This window comes from Triticum dicoccoides, unplaced genomic scaffold, assembly GCF_002162155.2.
Source record: "Triticum dicoccoides isolate Atlit2015 ecotype Zavitan unplaced genomic scaffold, WEW_v2.0 scaffold84750, whole genome shotgun sequence".
In the NCBI taxonomy this organism is placed as follows: domain Eukaryota; kingdom Viridiplantae; phylum Streptophyta; class Magnoliopsida; order Poales; family Poaceae; genus Triticum; species Triticum dicoccoides.
Genome location: NW_021304637.1, coordinates 1 through 23,228, shown reverse-complemented (window position 1 = coordinate 23,228; position 23,228 = coordinate 1). Strand labels below are relative to the sequence as shown.

General features: G+C 48.7%; 1 non-coding gene across 1 annotated transcript; it reads left to right on the top strand.

The window, feature by feature from the left end:
- The first annotated feature begins 22,857 nt into the window (after positions 1–22,857).
- Positions 22,858–22,976, top strand: LOC119348092. Its single transcript, XR_005168729.1, has one exon. It is a non-coding gene; the product is annotated as a 5S ribosomal RNA (ribosomal RNA).
- The last annotated feature ends 252 nt before the right edge of the window (positions 22,977–23,228 follow it).

The following is a 23,228-nucleotide window of genomic DNA, read 5'->3' as shown; positions in this document are numbered from 1 at the left end:
TATTTCAGAGCTCTTTTATAATTGGCATAATTTTTGGACCATATTTCATATATATAGAAATATATTTCCAATGCAATTATTTATCGAATTGATCCAAATGGCCAAAATAAATATCCATGAGCTCCTAAAAATATTGTTTTGATTTTTACCTCTGTCCAATATTTTTAGAGGGCATCATGAGCATTTTCTTGGACCCTTTTGGAAAAAAATTTATTTGGGTCATTTTCAAAAATGATTCTGAGGGTTCCACCAATCCTCATTTCAAATTTAAATGAAATTAAATATGATGCACAAATGGCTAGCTAGTCTAAGTCATACCAGACTAGGGATGTGACAACTCGCCCCCACTTAACAGAATCTCGTCTCGAGATTCAGGGGTCGGCGGAAAGAAAGCGGGGTACTCCAATCGAAGACGATCTTCTCGCTCCCAAGTAGCCTCTCTCTCGGAATGATGAGACCACTGAATTTTGAGAAACTTGACATTCTGACGTCGAGTGACACGCTCTACTTGATCAAGAATGCGAACCGGGTACTCTCGGTATGTGAGGTTATCTTGGAGATCAAGCGTTTCGTGGTCCACTCCGCGATGGGATCCGAGAAGCAACGCCTGAGTTGAGAGACGTGGAAGACATCATGAACTCGAGAAAGATGTGGAGGTAGTTCCAACTGGTAGGCAACCTCTCCTCGTTTAGCGAGAATACGAAAAGGACCAATGTAACGAGGAGCCAACTTGCCCTTGATACTGAAACGATGGGTACCCTTCAAAGGAGTAACCCGAAGGTAAGCTTGGTCGCCAATCTCATAAGTCATATCCTTATGATGACGATCGTACTGACTTTTCTGACGAGACTGGGCTGTTTTCAAATTCTCACGAATGATGCGGACTTGCTCTTCTGCCTCCTGGATCATATCCGGTCCAAAGAATTGTCTTTCACCGGTTTCTGACCAGTTCAAAGGTGTTCGACATCTTCGTCCATAGAGAACCTCAAAAGGAGCTTTCTTGAGGCTGGATTGGTAGCTATTGTTATAAGCAAACTCGGCGAAAGGAAGACATTTCTCCCAATCCATACCGAAGGAGATAACGCAAGCTCTAAGCATGTCTTCGAGAATTTGATTGACCCGTTCCACCTGACCACTTGATTGAGGATGGAAAGCGGTACTGAAAGAAAGATGGGTTCCCATGGCAGTTTGGAAACTCTCCCAAAAATGAGAAGTGAAAAGACTGCCACGGTCTGAATTGATCTCTAGTGGAACACCATGAAGTGACACTATTCGAGAAATATATAAGTCAGCAAGCTGACCAGCAGTGATACTTTCCCGAACAGGAAGGAAGTGAGCCACTTTGGAAAGACGATCAACGACTACGAAGATAGCGTTATTCCCTTTCTTGGTCCTGGGAAAGCCGGTAATGAAGTCCATACCAACTTTATCCCATTTCCACTCAGGAATAGCTAAAGGCTGAAGGGTGCCAGCAGGCCTTTGATGCTCTGCCTTAACGCGACAACAAATGTCACATTTAGCAATGAACTCAGCGATTTCTCTCTTCATCCTAGTCCACCAGAACCTCTGGCGTAGGTCCTGATACATCTTAGTACTACCGGGATGAATCGTGAGAGGAGATTCATGCGCCTCCTTAAGGATCAATTGTCGCAGATGTTGATTCTTGGGAACCACCAAGCGATTCTCAAAGAAAACAACTCCACGATCATCCATAGAGAAACATCCACCAACTCCCTTCTTAATGTTTCTCTTGATCCGAGAAATTCCTGTGTCTTGCTTTTGAGCAGCGATAATCCGATCTTCAAGATCAGGTTTCGCCACCAGGGTAGAAAGGAATCCACGAGGAGCAATGTGAAGGTTAAGCTTACAGAATTCCTCATGGAGAAGTGGTTGGCCTTGCTGCAACATGAGATTGTTGCAATAGGATTTACGGCTTAGAGCATCAGCCATGACATTGGCTTTGCCTGGGGTGTAGGTAATCCCTAGATCATAATCTGTGATCAACTCCAACCAACGTCTTTGCCTAAGGTTCAGATCCGGTTGGGTGAAGATATACTTGAGACTCTGGTGATCGGTGTAAATCTCGCAACGTTTACCAAGGAGGTAATGTCGCCAGGTCTTGAGTGCATAGACTACGGCTGCAAGCTCTAGATCATGTGTAGGATAATTCTCCTCATGTGGATGCAACTGTCGAGATGCATAGGCAATCACATGACGATCCTGCATAAGGATGCAACCTAGTCCCTGTCGTGAGGCGTCGCAGTAGATAATAAAGTCTTTAGTGAAATCCGGTGACACAAGTATGGGAGCAGAAGTCAGGCGTCTTTTCAGTTCCTGAAAACTGTACTCACACTGTGGGGACCACTCGAACTTTTTATCTTTCTTGAGAAGTTCCGTGAGGGGTTTGGTACTTTGGAGAAGTTTTCAACAAAGCGGCGACAATAGCTGGCTAAACCAAGGAAACTCCTAACTTGTTTAACGGTCTCAGGTGGAGTCCAATCGAGAACGGCTTGAACTCTCTCGGGATTGACAGCAATGCCCTTACCAGAGATTACGTGGCCTAGGTAGGTCACTTCTGGCAACCAAAATTCACACTTGGAGAACTTGGCATAAAGGCGGTGTTCTCTGAGTTTTTCTAAAACAAGTCTAAGATGTTCGGCATGCTCTTCCTCGTTCTTCGAGTAAATAAGAATATCATCGAGGTAAACCACGACGAACTTATCTAAGTACTCCATGAAGATCGAGTTCATCAAGCGGGAGAATGTGGCTGGGGCGTTGGTTAGGCCGAAGGACATGACGGTGTACTCGTACTGGCCATAGCGAGTGACAAAAGCTGTCTTGGGAATGTCCCCGTTTCTGATTTTGATTTGGTGGTATCCTAACCTTAAATCCATCTTGGAGAAGACTGAGGATCCAGCGAGCTGATCATACAGGTCGTTGATCCTGGGGAGCGGATACTTGTTCTTTATCGTGACCAAATTAACGGGACGATAATCTACAACCATCCGGTCCGTACCATCCTTCTTCTTGACGAAAAGGACGGGGCAAGCCCAAGGAGAAGAACTAGGACGGATGAAACCCTTTTGCAAGGACTCATCGAGTTGTTTCTTAAGCTCGGCTAGTTCTAAGGGTGCCATCTTGTAAGGTCTCCGGGAGATTGGAGCTGTTCCTGGGATAAGATCTATGACAAACTCTACTTCTCTGTCAGGTGGAACACCTGGCAGTTCCTCTGGAAAGACATCCGGAAAGTCACGGACTACCGGGATATCTTCAAGGTCTGGAAGAGGGCTGGCATTAAGAGAATAGAGCTGACGCTCTGCAACTCTAGTGGAGACGGTGACTATCTTGCCAGACGGGTGTGTAAGCTGAACAGATCTTGTGTAACAATCAATCTTGGCATGATGAGCTGTCATCCAGTCCATACCCAAGATGATGTTAATATCTGAGGACTTGAGGGCTACAAGTGATGCAAGGAATACAATTCTATCAACAAGGATTTCGTTACCATGGCTGATTCTGGTGGTCTGCCATCTAGACCCTGGGGTTTGGATTTCAAGCGGAGTTGGCATATCGCAAAAAGACATGTCGTGCAAACGAGCATAGCCTTCAGAAATGAAGGAGTGAGATGCTCCAGTATCGAATAGAACTGATGCTGGGTGACAATTGACAAGGAGTGTACCAAGAACGACATCTGGATCATCATGAGCGTCTTTAGCTGAGACGTGATGCACACGTCCACGTTCAGTGGAAACTGACTTGACACTGATCATCTTGCGTGATGGCTTAACACAGCCAACAGTCTTCTCGGGCTGGGGTGGAGCATAACTAGTCTGAGAGCAGTCACGTGCATAGTGTCCTGGCTTCCCGCATGTGAAGCAAGTCCCTGAGGTTGGACGGGGACCCGCACTGACAAGCGGTCTACCAGTAGGCCTGGGTGGAACATATGACTGAGCTGGGGAAGGCACCACATAGGATGACCTCGGTGTATAACCGGAAGGAAGAGCGGAGTTTGGAACCCAAATCCGGCGTTTCTGGGAACTAGAACCAGAGGAAGATCCCAAATCACGGGTGTGCTTACGAGACTCCTCGTAAGTGAGCTGAGCTGTCTCTGCATTGATGGCTTTGTTCACAAGAGCTTGGAATGTATCGCAATGATGCAGGTGAAGATCACGACGCAACTTAGGGTTGAGACCCTTCCGGAACCTAGCCTGCTTCTTAGCATCCATGGACACTTCTTCTGTGGCATAACGGGCAAGGTTCTCGAACTCTCTGCTATAAGCATCAACAGCCATCTTACTCTGGGTGAAACTACAGAACTCTTCTCTCTTGCGATCAATGAGGGCTTGGGGAATGTGATGCTCGCGAAAAGCCTCAGTGAAATCCTTCCAGGTAGGAATCTGGCCAGCTGGAAGCATAGCCTCGTAGTTCTGCCACCAAAGACTAGCAGGACCTTCCAGGTGGTATGTGGCATAAGTGACCTTGTCATCTTCAGCTACGCTCACGGAACGCAGCTTATGGGTGATGCTACGGAGCCAGTCATCTGCATCGAGTGGCTCGATGGAATGATGAAAGGTAGGTGGGTGCAAGCGAATGAAATCATGAATGGTAGCAGACCCTTTGAACTGATGTGCGGTGTTCTCCTCGATACGTGCCAACAAGTGGTTGGACTCACGCTTGTTCCTCTCCATCTCTAGCATGAACTCTGTCAATGAAGGCTGGTCAGGAGGATCCTCATCCCTACCATCTCCGTGGTTCTGGTTACGAGCAACGGAACTTCGTTTGGCTGATGACATCCTGAGAAACGAATCAAGGACGGAATCAGCAACAACTATGGACTGTAGAATGTAGGACAAGGAATTAGTATCACTCGAACCCCTAGGGAAAATCCGGCAGCATAACGGCAGTAAAATGCTCAGAATGAGACATCCTACTAAACATGGGGTGGTAACATACTCATCAGCATTACTCAAGGTTCTGAGATCATACTAAACAGACTACACTGGAAATACTCAAAACTGGGGTATGACTCTGATCAACCAATCCTATGGGACTACAGAGTAGTAACACGTGATCCTGATAGACGGGGGAGAAGCCTAGTTCCTTAACCCCGTCGGAAAGATAGGATCACTCAGATCAGAAGGCCATGAGGTAAAGGAGTAAAACGAGCCTTACGTTCCATCCCACAATCAATTCCCTTATATAACTAAAGAATTTCTAGACTCAACTTCGACCAGTTTGGCTTGGTAATCCTACAGGCAGTCAAGCTCTGATACCAAAGCTGTCAGGACCCCGACTCGATGCCACATCGATCTAGCATGTAACACCTCATATCGCTTCGCGGCCTCACGCATGGTATCCCCACGGTGTCGCCTTACCTTTGCCCGGGACCGTTTGCGCATTTTGGCACACGTATATGATGGTGTCGCTAGCATCCATATGATAAAGAGCCCGGGCTGACATGGCTAGTCGTAAACCCAAAGTGGCACTAACTTACAGGGACAGGCATCCATGACCCAGCATCGAACGTGTCGGTCATCAGCGAGTGAATCCAGGCTGTAGCACTGGGCTAACAGGACTCCGGTATTCAACGCGTGACATTTCCCCGAAGGGACAGACACAGGATCGAAGAAGGACACATGCCGGCCTGCCTAAGTGTTCCGGAGCAGTAGCAAGCTACCAGGGCTCAGTGGAAGCACTAGGAGACATTTCCCGGTAAGAGAGGCTACTAAGAATAAACAACTAGATAGTCAGATCCCACACATAGCAATACACATTACACGTACGCATAACATGCAAGTATGTGCTGTACAACATGGCATCACAGCATAACTCATCAACTCATATAGATAAAGGCTCAGAAGAGCCGTCCTAGCATATATTGCAAACAGGGGTCACAAGACCCATCATACAGAGCATACAAGCAACAAGCGGAAGCATTACATGTCTGGGTACAGACATCTACAAAAGAAAAAGGCTGAAGAGCCTGACTATCTACAACATCCGATCAAGATCGTAGCTGAGGTACTAGCTACTAGTCGAAGTCCATGGGAACACTAGTAAGACCGAAGTCTCAGCTGCAAAAACATAAACAAAGCAACATGAGTACAAAGGTACTCAGCAAGACTTACATCAGATCCTATCATACATGCACTTGTATCAAGAGGGTAACGTGGGGTTTAGTTGCAGCAAGCCAGCTTTGACTCTGTGGCTATCCTGTTCTACGACTACCAGAAACTCTGGAGGTGAAACAACGAACACGAGTCCACTAATCACCACACAATACACTACTATGGATTCATCCCCGTCTCCCTACGAGAAGGCCATCCATAGCACTCACACTTGTCTTGAGCATTTTAGAGTATCCACTTCAAGTTGTCTATGTACCATGTAAGCATCCAAGAAGTCCATAACCGCGGACCCGGCTATTCGAATAGATCATGTTAACCCTGCAGGGGTGTACTTCTTCACACACGCTCTCGCCACTTACCGCCATGTACACGTCATGTATCTCGGCAACCTTCAAGCGGAAGCCTGGCGAGGGTGTCGGCCACGACCTGACTAACCACACAAGACTCTAGTCCAGGTTTATCGCCTATTCGGGTTCCATCCGCAAGGAGATCCGGCCGGGGTGTCGCTTACGGCCCCAAACGATGTGTACAGGGTTCCCGAGCCCACCAACCGGGTGCCACTCGGTACACCGGGCCACGTGTGCCTAGTCTGTCCCAAGCCCACCCTGCCGGGTGCCACTTGGTAGAAAAATAGCACTACCTACAAACACCAAAAACTAGTTGCGACTCCTGGACAGAGATCAAGTTGGTTAATAAGTCGAGAGGGCTTGGAGCGCCCGGAGCCCAATGTGTGGTAGTATCGAGTCATTGGACAACATACACAGAACTCAGGGCTTAAGGACGGTTCCAGTGAGACAACCCACCATGTACTCCTACATGGCCTCTCACCGCTACCTTTACCAAATCGTGTTCACACACTTCACTCTCAGCATCAGAACATATCGTAACACTCCAATTCATTCCCAATGAATCAGACCTGACACAACTCTAAGCAATAGCAGGCATAGCATGGTAGGAACACATCAGTGGCTTCAATCAACTCCTACACATGCTACTGGGTTTCAATTATTTACTGTGGCAATGACAGGTCATGCAGAGGAAGGGGTTCAACTACCGCAGCACAAAGTAGCAGATGAATCGTTGTTGTCCTAATGCAATAACTGAGAGCAGGAGCGAGAGAGTAGGGTTTTATCGAAATGAACAAGGGGGTTTGCTTGCCTGGTAAATCAACAAGGGAGGCACTGCTTCACAGACAGGTACTCTGGAACGTCTCCGGAGCAGGACCTATCGAGAAGGAACGGTGCCGGCAATCAATACACAATCATATGCAACAATATGATGCATGAACATGGCATGTAGATGTGATGCTGTTTGAGCTAATGCATCTAGTAAACATTTGGTTTGAAGTCCTTTTGAACCAAAGGTTCAAATGCATTTCTAAATTAAGTCTCTTATATATGCCCTAATGTGTTTTCCCATATTCAGCATGTATAAGTTGGTTTTTCATGCATGAAACTAGTACAGATGGAAAGATTGCATTTTTCTGATAATTTTTCATATATAAATTATTTAAATCTGAGCTACGGTTGAATTGTTATGAATTTTTGAAGTTTAAATCAATTTCTAGAATTTTCCTGATTTAATTAAATCCAGAATTTATATACTGCGCCAGCATGACGTCAGCACGACGTCAGCGGGTCAACACGGCTGTCCAGGGTCAAACCTGACGTGTGGGTCCCACACGTCAGTGACACTGGGGTTAACCCCGAGTCAAACCCGGGCTGACTAGCTTTGACTAAACCCTGGGCCCACTGGTCAGCGTCAGTAGGTGGGGGATTAGTGACTAATTAGCTAAGCCACGTCAGCCCGCCGGAGTTCTGGCCGGCGGCGACCATTAGCGCGGTGGCGACTCGCCGGACTTGCGTTACAGACGGCGTTTGATCGCGCGAAGACCACCGGGGCATAGCCCGTCTTCGTCCGCAACCAGGGGAGCTGGTTGGGGGGCTGCGGGGGCGCCAGAGCTCGCCGGAGCAAGCTTGCGGCGGCGGCCGGAGCTCGGCTGTGTTCGGGGACGCGGCTGCAGCGTGCAAACGCGCGAACTAAAGCGCTAGCGGGGCACTACGAGGTGCGGCGAGAGTGCTAGGTGCACTGGCGTGGCCAAAAGGTCGCCGGAGCAACGCCGGCGACAAGCTCGAGCGGAGGCGAGCTTCGGCCATGGCGGACCTAAGGCCTAGACGGCGCAAACGGACACGGGGAGGAGGGGGTTCGGTGCGGGGGCTCACCGCGGAACCAGCGAGCGCGAGGGCGAGGTCGGGGATGCCCGGTAGCTCCCGAATCGCCGGCGAGGATCCACGGCGGCCGGAGTCGAATTTGGCGACGGCGACGGCTCCACGGGGCACTCCGGCTTGCGTGGCTCGGCGAGGAGGTAGCTGGCGACGAGGCGGAGCTCCTGGGGACGACGGGGAGGCGAGGGGGAGGCGGTGGCTATGGCAACAGCGAGCGATGGCGGCGGCTGCGCTCGGGTGCGCTCGGGGAAGAGAGAACCAGGGAGGAGGGAGAGCGAGAGGGAGGGGAAAAAGACCGGGGCGGCTGCGTGGCGACGTGCGGTCCATCCAGAGCGGCGAGGGGAGGACAGGCAGGCAGGGAGGGAGGAGGCGTGGCGCGGTGGCGCGCGCGCGCGCCGGCCACACTCCGTTCCCCTGTCGGGAAGGAAGACGACAGAGGAGGGGGGGCCAGGTGGGCTGGGCCGCCTCCTGGCTGGGCCGGCCTGCTGCTGCTGGGCTGCGCAGGGGAGGGGAGGCCCAGGTAATTCTCTCTCCCCTTTTTTTTATTTTTGTTTTCTAATTTTTCTGACATTTGTTTTGATTTAATAAATATATTAAATCATTTAATTTCCTTATGCCATTTTTTGCAGGAGCTAGATATATTATTCCAGAGCTCTTTTATAATTGGCATAATTTTTGGACCATATTTCATATATATAGAAATATATTTCCAATGCAATTATTTATCGAATTGATCCAAATGGCCAAAATAAATATCCATGAGCTCCTAAAAATATTGTTTTGATTTTTACCTCTGTCCAATATTTTTAGAGGGCATCATGAGCATTTTCTTGGACCCTTTTGGAAAAAAATTTATTTGGGTCATTTTCAAAAATGATTCTGAGGGTTCCACCAATCCTCATTTCAAATTTAAATGAAATTAAATATGATGCACAAATGGCTAGCTAGTCTAAGTCATACCAGACTAGGGATGTGACATCCAGCGCCTCAGCTCCCTCGCTTGCGAGCAGCAGCACCGATCCCGACCGCACCCGAACTCCGGCCGCCGCTCACGAGCTCGCCGTCGTCGGTACCGGCCACCACAGGCACGGCCACCACCACCGTTCGACGTGCGGGAGCAAGGGCTCTCCAACGAGCCCAAGCACGGCCTCGCCCGTGCCCCGTGGCGCGTTTCCGCATCGCGCCACCGTCTCGGGCCTCGCCGGCGTCATGTCGCCGGTGGGTTTGACCCACCTTGACCACGGCAGGACCCCCCCAGAGTCACTGACGCGTGGGCCCCGTCGGCCAGGTGGTCAGATTAGTGCTAATCACTGTTAGTCAACCCCCCCTGACACTGACCAGTGGGCCCCAGCGCCACTAATTACTAATTAGGATTAAATTAACCATGTTTAACCCCCCTGTCACTGACGTGTGGGCCCCACACGTCAGGTTTGACCTCAGCCAGCCGCAGTTGACCACTGACATCATGCTGACGTCATGCTGGCGCAATATTTATATTTCTGGATTTAAATTTAATCAGGAAATTCCAGAATATTATTTAAACTTCAAAAATTCATAACTTTTATTCTGTAACTCCAAATTAGACAAATTATATATGAAAAATGATCAGAAAAATCCAATCTATCCATCTGTACTATTTTCATGCATGATCAAACAAGTTAAATTGATGTTTTAAGCAGAATAAGGAAAAGCACTTTAAAAGGCCATGTTTGAGTTTGAAATTTGAATCTTTGATTCAAATTTGTCCAAACCCTTCTGGTTTTAGTTGCATTAGCCCAACACACCCATATTGCCATGTTTCATGCATGCATCATATTGTTGCACATTGTTTGGTGATGGTTGTGTATCGGTGTCCTTTGCGACAGGTTCTGCCTCCGAGGAGTACCGTGATTACCCTAACGAAGAACCGTATCAGTGCATCGAACCATCAGGCAAGCAACCAACCATTTGATCATATCGATACAATCCCATGTTCTCGCTCCTGCTCTCTTTTACTGCATTAAGACAACGCGTTTCAAACTGCTGTGTGCTACGGTAGTTGAACCCATTTCCTCTGCATGACCTTTCATTGCCACAGTAACTAGATGAAACCCACTAGCATGTGTAGGAGTTGATTGAGCCATATATATGTGTTGTTCCTACCTTGCTATGCCTGCTATGCTTAGAGTCGTGTCAGGTCTGGTTCATCTGGGTGATGGGCTAGAGTGAAATGATTGTGTCGGTAATGAGAGTGGTGTGGTGAACACGATTTGGTAAAGGTATCGATGAGAGGCCATGTAGGAGTACATGGTGGGTTGTTTCATTGAAGCCGACCTTAAGCACTGAGATCTGTATGTGTGATTTAAGAATCAGCTACTACCATGCATTGGGCCCGAAACCAATGGACCCTCTCAGCTTCTTATTCACCCTAGTTCTCCGTCCAGGAGTTGCAAGTAGTTTCTGGTGTTTGTAGTCTACTGGAGGCCGTGGACAGCGCTGACCATAGGGGTGGGCTGTGATGCGGTAGGTACGTGGCCGGGTGTACCGAATACCCGTTAGGTATCTCGGGAACCCTGTTCACATCGTTCGGGGCCGTATGGGAAACCTCGGCCGGACTCCCTGCGGATGGAACCTGAATAGGCGATAAACCTGGACTGGAGGCTTCGGTGATTAGGTAGGTCGTGGCCGACACCCACGTTGGGCTTCCGCTTGAAGGTTGCCGAGTACATGTCGTGTAAACGACGGTAAGTGGTGAGAGCGTGTATGAAGAAGTACACCCCTGCAGGGTTAACATGATCTATTCGAATAGCCGCGTCCGCGGTAAAGGACTACTTGGTTGCCTATACAGTTCATAGACAAGTAAATAGAAACTGCTAAAAGCCTCAAGATAAGTGTGAGTGCCGAGGATGGCTCTTCCGTAGGAAGACGGAGGCGGATCCTCGGTAGTGTATTGAAGTGGTGAGTAGTGGACTCGTGTGCGCAAAACCATTTCAAGTTGAAGTATCGTAGGATAGTCTAGCCAAGAGTCAAAGCTGGCTTGCTGCAATAACTCCACCAACCCTTCTTGATAATATGCATGTATGTAGGATCTGATGTAAGTCTTGCTGAGTACCTTTGTACTCATGTTGCTATAATCTACATTTTTACAGAAGACGCTGCAACCCCTTCTGATGGGTTCTATGTAGACGTTGACATCAACGAGTAGGCTAAAGACCCAGGTGGTGACCCTGAGCTTGTGAAGGACCACGTAGTATAGCTAGGCTTTCCAAGCCTCTTTTATTTTACTAGTTGTCTGTACTCAGACAAGTTACTTCCGCTGCTGGTTTGTATGACTGTATGACTTGAATGCTGGGTCGTGTGACCCGTACCTTGTGTATGTTATGTATGGCTCTCTGAGCCTTAAATAAAGTACTTGTGTCGTAGAGTCATGTTGTGATGCTTCGTTGTATTTGCACATATCGAGCATATTGTGTGTATGATTGAAATGCTTGGTATGTGTGGGATCTGACTATCTAGTTGTTTATCTTTAGTAGCCTCTCTTACCGGGAAATGTCTCCTAGTGTTACCGCTGAGCCATGGTAGCTTGCTACTGCTCTGGAACACTTAGGCTGGCCGACATGTGTCCTTCTTCGTTCGTGTGTCTGTCCCTTCGGGGAAATGTCACGCTTTGAGTACCGGAGTCCTGTTAGCCCGCTACAGCCCGGTTTACCAGAGTCCTGCTAGCCCAGTGCTACAGCCCGGACCCACTTGCTGATGACCGACACGTTCGAAGCTGGGTCATGGATGCCTGTCCCTGTAAGTCTGTGCCACTTTGGGTTTACGACTAGTCATGTCAGCCCGGGCTCCTTATCATATGGATGCTAGCGACACTATCATATACGTGAGCCAAAAGGCGCAAACGGTCCCGGGCAAAGGTAAGGCGACACCCGTGGGGATACCGTGCGTGAGGCCGCAAAGTGATATGAGGTGTTACCGGCTAGATCGATGTGACATCGAGTCGGGGTCCTGACAGCGTTGGCATCAGAGCCGGACTGCCTGTAGGTTCTCCAAGCCAAACTGGTCGATGTTGAGTCTAGAAATTCTTTAGTTATATGTAGGGGAATTGTTTGTGGGTTGGAACGTAAGGCTCTTTTTACTCCTTTATCTTATGACATTCTGATCTGAGTCAGTCCATTCTTCCACCGAGGGTTAAGGAATTAGGACCTATTCTCTCTATCAGGATCACGTGTTACTAATCAGTAGTACCTTATAGGTATGATGGACACAAGCCTAGTTCAGTTCTTCTACCATATTATGTTGCTAGGATGGTCTCAGAACTTTGATATGATGATGTTGAGTGTGCATGCAATCCTTTGTCAAATGTCTCAAAATCCTTCTTGAGCATTTACAGCTGTTATGCTGCCGAAATTTTGCTAGAAATTCTAATGCCTTTGCATTATGATTGTGCTTTCAGATGGCCACTCGCGACCTCAATCAAGTGGTTCGCCTGACTCGATGCCTAGATGTACCCGGCCATACTGCCAAGTTGGTCAGGGTAATGACTGAGGCTGGATACCGCTGGTATCCTGAGTACACGGTCGAAGAGCAATTTCGGGATTTTAATCAAAGCCAGTATCTCTGCACTGTCAGGATATTTCCATCTTATCCTGGATCCACCGAGCCCCTTCACTGCTCCTATGGACTCGGGGTTACTATTGAGATGGCTGTGCAGGATGCCGCCTACTCTATGATGACCATCATGCGGGTCAGATCTGGTCTATTTCGGGACTCTGATTTCCGGTATATGCCAGGATCACTTCCGGGAGCACAAGGGTATCTCCAGGCTATCTATGCTGACCCCACCCAGGAGGATTCACGGACTCGCACTACTGCTGAGATGCTCGAGGATAAGGACCGTGAAAATCGGGCCTTGAGGTTAGAGCTCTTCAATACCCGTGCCGACCACTGGGACACTTTGACTCGGTTTGCACCGGCGGTGCAAGCTGGATATTCGGATATGCGCGATCTCTATCCTGTGAGATCTGCTCTGCCAGACGTGATGGGTTGGCGTGATGTAGGAGGCATCACCCCACCTCGCGGTCCCCGCAGGCCACCGTCTGTTGGTCCAAGACCTCATCCTAGCCCCTATGGTCCACAAGCTCCGCGAGATCGTCTGTTTCCGGATGATCATGTTGAGCTTCCAGGCTATGGAGGTGACTTCTACGAGGACTACTACGGATCGGTCTGAGTTAGTGGTAGTATCACTAGTTCGCACTAGCTGTGTCGTCTATCGTCATGCGTGACTCGTGGGATATGACCTAGTTTGTACTCTTCCGGAGGTGTAGAAAAATAATGTATAGGAGCTTGGGATGCCTCCGATGAGATGTAATCCTTTTCTCACCATAATAGTACTTTGTTTGGTCTTGTACTAAACCCTGTATGGTGTGTATGACGATGGAATAAAAGAAGCAGTTTCTGTTTTTACCATGTCATACGAATGATCATCTTGCATTCCGAGTTATTCCTTACATTTTGTATCCTATGTTGGAATTTTATCATCCTGACTAAATCATTATCTTGTTTACCTAGGATGGTCAACACGCGCGCTAACCCTGCTTCTCAAGAGCAGGCCGAAGGCAGTGAAGTCAGGGATGCAAATGTGCCTCATCCTCCTTCACTAGCCGAGGTTATGATGGAAGCTGAGAGAAACAAGCGGGAGACCAACCATTTGTTGGAGCGTATTGAACAGAACACAGCACACCATCAGAGGACTAACGTGGTGTCACTCAGTGATTTTATCAAATTGCATCCACCCACGTTCCACCACTCCGTCGAGCCTCTCGACGCTGATGACTGGCTTCGCAGTATCTCTCACAAACTGCGTTCCGCGCTGGTAGCGGAGGCTGACAAGGTCACCTTTGCTGCATATCATCTTGAAGGCCCCGCCAGTCTATGGTGGGAGAATTATGGAGCTATGCGCCCAGCAGGCCATGTCACTACTTGGGCTGAATTCAGCGACGCTTTCCGTGAACATCACATTCCGGAGGGTCTCATGGACCGTAAACGTGAGGAATTTTGCAGTTTCACCCAAGGCCGACTTTCTGTGGATGTTTACAGCAGGGAGTTTGGTAACCTCGCACGATATGCAACCGAGGAAGTTTCTACTGACGCCAAGAAGCAAGCAAGGTTCCGTAAGGGCCTTAGTCCTGAGCTTCGCCGTGACCTCCGTCTGCATGAGTGCACATCTTTTCAGAAACTTGTCAACAAAGCCATCAGTGCTAAAACTGGTCAGACTGACTATGACGCAACACGCAAGCATGGTCGTGATATGGGTTCCTCATCCGGTGCTAGTCCTCAGAAACGCCGCGTGTGGGTACCCAACACCGCCCTGCCACCCAGGTTCACACCGAGGCCATCTTTCCAGGCGCCTCGCCCTGTTCAACAGACTGCACCGGCCAAGCCCTATGGGGGTCCAACTAACAATGCTCCTCCACGTACCAGTTCCGTGAGTTGTTTCAAGTGTGGGGAATCTGGCCACTATATGCGTGAGTGTCCCCAGACCAACCCCAACCAGTCTGCTAAAGCTGTTGGCCGTGGCAAGCCGACAGGAAAAGTATTCCACGCCAAGCCGGTCACCGCTTCACGTGGCCATGTCAACTGTATCTCTGCCGAAGAAGCTCAAGAGGATCCCAACGTCGTTCTCGGTACGCTTCTTGTTAATTGCCACCCGGCATCTGTTCTTTTCGATACAGGAGCCTCTCATTCTTTTATATCCGAAAATTATGCTCATTTGCATAACGTTGCATTCTGTGACATGCCATCCACTATGGAAATTTCTACTCCTGGTTCTAGATGGCAGACCTCTAGGGTAAGTTATGGAAATGAAATCCAAGTCGACAGACTTGTTTTTCTTGCATCTTTGATAGCCCTTAAATCTTCAGATATTAATATCATTCTGGGTATGGACTGGATGTCAGCTCATCAAGCCAAAATTGATTGCTTCTCTAGGACTGTTCAACTCACCCATCCTTCGGGGAAGATAGTCAATGTCTTGACCCGATTAGCCAAGCGACAGTTATATTCTCTTAACGCCAGCCCTTTGCCAGACCTTGAGGACATTCCGGTAGTCCGTGACTTCCCGGATGTCTTCCCAGAGGAATTGCCGGGTGTTCCACCTGACAGGGATGTCGAGTTCGTAATAGACCTCATCCCAGGAACCGTTCCGATTGCTAGAAGACCTTATAAGATGGCACCCATAGAACTAGCCGAGCTTAAGAAACAACTCGATGAGTCCTTGAAAAAGGGTTTCATCCGACCTAGCTCATCTCCGTGGGCTTGCCCCGTCCTATTCGTCAAGAAGAAGGATGGTACGGACCGGATGGTTGTAGATTACCGACCTGTCAATTTGGTCACAATCAAGAACAAATATCCGCTTCCCAGGATCAACGACCTGTACGATCAGCTCGCTGGATCCTTAGTCTTCTCCAAGATGGATTTGAGGTTGGGCTACCATCAAATCAAAATCAGAAACGGGGACATTCCTAAAACGGCCTTTGTTACTCGTTATGGCCAATACGAGTACACCGTCATGTCCTTCGGTTTAACCAACGCTCCAGCCACCTTCTCTCGGTTAATGAACTCAATCTTCATGGAGTATTTGGATAAATTCGTCGTAGTTTATCTCGATGATATACTCATCTACTCCAAGAACGAGGAAGAACATGCCGAACATCTAAGGCTAGTGTTGAAGAAACTTCGAGAGCATCGCCTTTATGCCAAATTTTCTAAATGTGAATTCTGGTTGTCAGAAGTGACCTATCTGGGTCATGTAATATCTGGTAAAGGTATTGCTGTTAACCCTGAGCGAGTTCAAGCCATCCTTAATTGGACTCCACCTGAATCGGTCAAGCAAGTTCGGAGTTTTCTGGGCTTAGCGAGTTATTGTCGTCGCTTCGTCGAGAACTTCTCCAAAGTTGCTAAACCTCTAACCGAACTCCTCAAGAAAGATAAGAAGTTCGAGTGGACTCCACAATGTGAGCACAGTTTTCAGGAACTGAAAAGACGCCTGACTTCTGCTCCCGTACTGGTACCGCCAGACTTCTCCAAGGACTTTGTTATCTACTGCGACGCCTCGCGACAAGGACTAGGTTGCATTCTCATGCAAGATCGACACGTAATTGCCTACGCTTCACGGCAATTGCACCCACATGAGGAAAATTATCCTACTCATGATCTAGAGCTTGCAGCCGTAGTCTATGCACTTAAGACCTGGCGACATTACCTCCTCGGTAATCGTTGCGAAATATTCACTGATCACCAAAGTCTGAAGTACATTTTCACCCAACCGGATCTGAATCTCAGGCAAAGACGTTGGGTTGAATTGATCACAGACTCCGACTTAGGAATAACCTACACCCCAGGCAAAGCCAACGTCATGGCTGATGCGCTAAGTCGTAAATCTTATTGTAACAACCTGATGATACAACAAAGTCAACCGCTTCTCCATGAGGAATTTCGGAAGCTTAACCTTCACATTGTACCTCAAGGTTTTCTTTCCACCTTGGTGGCAAAACCTACCCTTACGGATCAGATTATCAAAGCACAGAAGGTAGATCCGGGAATTTCCCGCATCAAGAGAAACATTCAGAAAGGAATTGCGAATTGCTTCTCCATTAATGATCAAGGGGTCGTATACTTCGGGAATCGACTAGTGGTTCCCAAAGTGCAAAACCTGAGGCGTTTGATCCTTAAGGAAGCTCATGAATCTCCTCTCACCATTCATCCCGGTAGTACTAAGATGTATCAGGACCTACGCCAGAGGTTCTGGTGGACTAGGATGAAGAGAGAAATTGCTCAGTATATTGCTAATTGCGACGTCTGTCGTCGTGTAAAAGCAGAGCATCAACGGCCTGCTGGCACCCTTCAACCCTTAGCTATTCCTGAATGGAAATGGGATAAAATTGGTATGGATTTCATTACCGGTTTTCCCAGGACCAAGAGAGGGAATAATGCTATTTTCGTCGTGGTCGATCGTCTTTCCAAAGTAGCCCATTTCTTACCTGTTCGTGAGAGTATAACCGCTAGCCAGCTGGCAGACTTATACATCTCCCGAATAGTGTCCCTCCATGGTGTTCCTTTGGAAATCAACTCGGATCGAGGAAGTCTTTTCACCTCTCGATTTTGGGAAAGTTTCCAAAATGCTATGGGAACCCGTCTCTCCTTTAGCACCGCCTTCCACCCTCAGTCGAGTGGTCAAGTGGAACGCGTCAACCAGATTCTAGAAGACATGCTTCGAGCATCTGTTATCTCATTCGGAATGGATTGGGAGAAGTGCCTTCCCTTTGCCGAATTCGCTTACAACAACAGCTATCAATCTAGCTTGGGTAAAGCCCCTTTTGAAGTTCTCTATGGACGACGGTGTCGAACACCCCTTAACTGGTCAGAGACCGGGGAAAGACAATTCTTTGGCCCGGATATGATTCAGGAAGCAGAAGAACAAGTTCGCATCGTTCGTGAAAAGTTGAAAACAGCCCAATCTCGTCAAAAGAGTCAATATGACCAAAAACATAAGGCTATGACTTTCGAGGTTGACGAGAAGGCTTATCTTCGGGTCACCCCTCTGAAGGGAACCCATCGTTTCGGTATCAAAGGCAAATTGGCTCCTCGTTACATTGGACCTTTTCGTATCCTCGCCAAACGAGGAGAAGTTGCCTACCAGTTGGAACTACCTCCGCACCTCTCCAGAGTCCACGATGTCTTCCACGTTTCTCAACTCAGGCGTTGCTTCTCGGATCCTATCCGTGGAGTGGACCACGAAACGCTTGATCTCCAAGATAATCTTACATATCGAGAGTACCCCATTCGTATTCTCGATCAGGCCGAACGTACCACCCGACGTCATAATATCAAGTTTCTCAAAGTTCAATGGTCGCACCATTCTGAGGATGAAGCAACTTGGGAAAGGGAGGATCGTCTTCGACTTGAGTATCCCGCCTTCTTCCCGGAGGAACCTAAATCTCGGGACGAGATTCTTTTGAGTGGGGGTGAGTTGTCACACCCTAGCTAGTCATGCATCAGATTGTGTGCATCATGTTTAAATTTCCATTTAAATTGAAATGGGGATTTGTGAAACCCTCAGAATCATTTTTGAAAATGATCCAAATAAAAATTTCTCCAAAAAGGTCCAAGAAAATGCTCATGTTGCTCTCTGAAAATATTGGACAGAGATAAAAATCAAACCAATATTTTAAGAGCTCATAGGTATTTATTTTGGGCATTTGGAATTAATGCATAAACATTTGCATTGGAAATATATTAGTTATATATATTAATATATGTCCAAATATTATGCCATTTATAAAGGAGCTCTGGAATAATATATCTAGCTCCTGCAAAAATTGGCATAAGGTAAATAAATGATTTAATATTTTATTTAAATCAAAACAAATGTCAGAAATTAGAAAAAGAAAGATAAATAAAAGGAGGAGCTTACCTGGGCTCCTCCCTGTGCAGCCCAGCCAGCTGGCCGGCCCAGCCAGCAGGCGGCCCAGCCCGCCTCCCTCCTCTGTCGTCTTCGTCCTCGACAGAGAGAGGGGAGTGTGGCCGGCGCGCGCGCGCGCCACCGCGCCACGCCACCTGCTCGCCTGCCCCTGCCCTCCCCTCCTCGTCTCGATGCCCTGGACGACGCCACGCCCTCCCCCCTGCTCTCTCTCACTCTCCCTCGGTTCCTCCCTCCTCTCCCTCGCTCTCTCTCTCACGGCCGAACACCACCATCGCCGCCGTTCGCCATAGCAGCCGTCTCCGGCCACCCCTCGCCCCTCCGCTGAGCTCAGGAGCTCCGCCTCAACCCCCTCTTCCTCCCCACCGATCCACGGGTCTCCGGAAGCCCTGCATCGCCTCCACGCCATCGTCTTCCTCCTCGGGCTCCGACCACCATCGCCGTCGATTCGCCGTCTCCAGCGCGTCCCCGAGCCCGTTTCGATGCCCACTGCAACCGCGGTGAGCTCCGCCACCGTTTCCCCCTCTTTTCCCCCTCGTTCCCTCACCGTAGCCTCCTCCCCACCACGGCCGAACCTCCGCCGTCGCCGAGCTCGCCGTCGACGCAGCTCCGGCGACCATTTGGTCACGGGCGTGCACCCGTTGAGCTTGCCGCGACCCGTAGAGCCCCTCCAGCGCCTCAGCTCCCTCGCTTGCGAGCAGCAGCACCGATCCCGACCGCACCCGAACTCCGGCCGCCGCTCACGAGCTCACCGTCGTCGGTACCGGCCACCACAGGCACGGCCACCACCACCGTTCGACGCGCGGGAGCAAGGGCTCTCCAACGAGCCCAAGCACGGCCTCGCCCGTGCCCCGTAGCGCGTTTCCGCATCGCGCCACCGTCTCGGGCCTCGCCGACGTCATGTCGCCGGTGGGTTTGACCCACCTTGACCACGGCAGGACCCCCCCAGAGTCACTGACGCGTGGGCCCCGTCGGCCAGGTGGTCAGATTAGTGCTAATCACTGTTAGTCAACCCCCCCTGACACTGACCAGTGGGCCCCAGCGCCACTAATTACTAATTAGGATTAAATTAACCCTGTTTAACCCCCCTGTCACTGACGTGTGGGCCCCACACGTCAGGTTTGACCTCAGCCAGCCGCAGTTGACCACTGACGTCATGCTGACGTCATGCTGGCGCAATATTTATATTTCTGGATTTAAATTTAATCAGGAAATTCCAGAATATTATTTAAACTTCAAAAATTCATAACTTTTATTCTGTAACTCCAAATTAGACAAATTATATATGAAAAATGATCAGAAAAATCCAATCTATCCATCTGTACTATTTTCATGCATGATCAAACAAGTTAAATTGATGTTTTAAGCAGAACAAGGAAAAGCACTTTAAAAGGCCATGTTTGAGTTTGAAATTTGAATCTTTGATTCAAATTTGTCCAAACCCTTCTGGTTTTAGTTGCATTAGCCCAACACACCCATATTGCCATGTTTCATGCATGGATCATATTGTTGCACATTGTTTGGTGATGGTTGTGTATCGGTGTCCTTTGCGACAGGTTCTGCCTCCGAGGAGTACCGTGATTACCCTAACGAAGAACCGTATCAGTGCATCGAACCATCAGGCAAGCAACCAACCATTTGATCATATCGATACAATCCCATGTTCTCGCTCCTGCTCTCTTTTACTGCATTAAGACAACGCGTTTCAAACTGCTGTGTGCTACGGTAGTTGAACCCATTTCCTCTGCATGACCTGTCATTGCCACAGTAACTAGATGAAACCCACTAGCATGTGTAGGAGTTTATTGAGCCATATGTATGTGTTGTTCCTACCTTGCTATGCCTGCTATGCTTAGAGTCGTGTCAGGTCTGGTTCATCTGGGTGATGGGCTAGAGTGAAATGATGGTGTCAGTAATGAGAGTGGTGTGGTGAACACGATTTGGTAAAGGTATCGATGAGAGGCCATGTAGGAGTACATGGTGGGTTGTTTCATTGAAGCCGACCTTAAGCACTGAGATCTGTATGTGTGATTTAAGAATCAGCTACTACCATGCATTGGGCCCGAAACCAATGGTCCCTCTCGGCTTCTTATTCACCCTAGTTCTCCGTCCAGGAGTTGCAAGTAGTTTCTGGTGTTTGTAGTCTACTGGAGGCCGTGGACAGCGCTGACCGTAGGGGTGGGCTGTGATGCGGTAGGTACGTGGCCGGGTGTACCGAATACCCGTTAGGTATCTCGGGAACCCTGTTCACATCGTTCGGGGCCGTATGGGAAACCTCGGCCGGACTCCCTGCGGATGGAACCTGAATAGGCGATAAACCTGGACTGGAGGCTTCGGTGATTAGGTAGGTCGTGGCCGACACCCACGTTGGGCTTCCGCTTGAAGGTTGCCGAGTACATGTAGTGTAAACGACGGTAAGTGGTGAGAGCGTGTATGAAGAAGTACACCCCTGTAGGGTTAACATGATCTATTCGAATAGCCGCGTCCGCGGTAAAGGACTACTTGGTTGCCTATACAGTTCATAGACAAGTAAATGGAAACTGCTAAAAGCCTCAAGATAAGTGTGAGTGCCGAGGATGGCTCTTCCGTAGTAAGACGGAGGCGGATCCTCGGTAGTGTATTGAAGTGGTGAGTAGTGGACTCGTGTGCGCAAAACCATTTCAAGTTGAAGTATCGTAGGATAGTCTAGCCAAGAGTCAAAGCTGGCTTGCTGCAATAACTCCACCAACCCTTCTTGATAATATGCATGTATGTAGGATCTGATGTAAGTCTTGCTGAGTACCTTTGTACTCATGTTGCTATAATCTACATTTTTACAGAAGACGCTGCAACCCCTTCTGATGGGTTCTATGTAGACGTGACATCAACGAGTAGGCTAAAGACCCAGGTGGTGACCCTGAGCTTGTGAAGGACCACGTAGTATAGCTAGGCTTTCCAAGCCTCTTTTATTTTACTAGTTCTCTGTACTCAGACAAGTTACTTCCGCTGCTGGTTTGTATGACTGTATGACTTGAATGCTGGGTCGTGTGACCCGTACCTTGTGTATGTTATGTATGGCTCTCTGAGCCTTAAATAAAGTACTTGTGTCGTAGAGTCATGTTGTGATGCTTCGTTGTATTTGCACATATCGAGCATATTGTGTGTATGATTGAAATGCTTGGTATGTGCGGGATCTGACTATCTAGTTGTTTATCTTTAGTAGCCTCTCTTACCGGGAAATGTCTCCTAGTGTTACCGCTGAGCCATGGTAGCTTGCTACTGCTCTGGAACACTTAGGCTGGCCGACATGTGTCCTTCTTCGTTCCTGTGTCTGTCCCTTCGGGGAAATGTCACGCTTTGAGTACCGGAGTCCTGTTAGCCCGCTACAGCCCGGTTTACCGGAGTCCTGCTAGCCCAGTGCTACAGCCCGGACCCACTTGCTGATGACCGACACGTTCGAAGCTGGGTCATGGATGCCTGTCCCTGTAAGTCTGTGCCACTTTGGGTTTACGACTAGTCATGTCAGCCCGGGCTCCTTATCATATGGATGCTAGCGACACTATCATATACGTGAGCCAAAAGGCGCAAACGGTCCCGGGCAAAGGTAAGGCGACACCCGTGGGGATACCGTGCGTGAGGCCGCAAAGTGATATGAGGTGTTACCGGCTAGATCGATGTGACATCGAGTCGGGGTCCTGACACTTTTATAATTATTTTTTGCGCCTTGTGACAAACATATCGCACGTGCGCGATATATATTAATCCCGTTATATTATTTTTGACGTTTGCGATATGTTTAAGCTCGATGCTCATTGCTCGCGCGTCTTGGGGCGGCTTTGTGGCGCGAAGAGCGCTTTCTGAAAGGGGTGGAAAAAACTCGTGTTGCTGCGGTATGGAGGGAGGGGTGGAAACCGTGGAAAACTCGTCTCCGTGATTGAGCGGGAGAATAAGTAGTATATGACATTATCCATTGTTAGGGAACGGTTGTAATGGTAGTGAGAATGTAGAATCGTCTTTGGAGCGGACCTGGGAGTGGCAAGCATAAGGGACGAAGACGGGGAAACATGTCGGATGCGATCATACCAGCACTAAAGCACCGGATCCCATCAGAACTCCGAAGTTAAGCATGCTTGGGCGAGAGTAGTACTAGGATGGGTGACCTCCTGGGAAGTCCTCGTGTTGCATTCCTTTTATAATTATTTTTTGCGCCTTGTGACAAACATATCGCACGTGCGCGATATATATTAATCCCGTTATATTATTTTTGACGTTTGCGATATGTTTAAGCTCGATGCTCATTGCTCGCGCGTCTTGGGGCGGCTTTGTGGCGCGAAGAGCGCTTTCTGAAAGGGGTGGAAAAAACTCGTGTTGCTGCGGTATGGAGGGAGGGGTGGAAACCGTGGAAAACTCGTCTCCGTGATTGAGCGGGAGAGTAAGTAG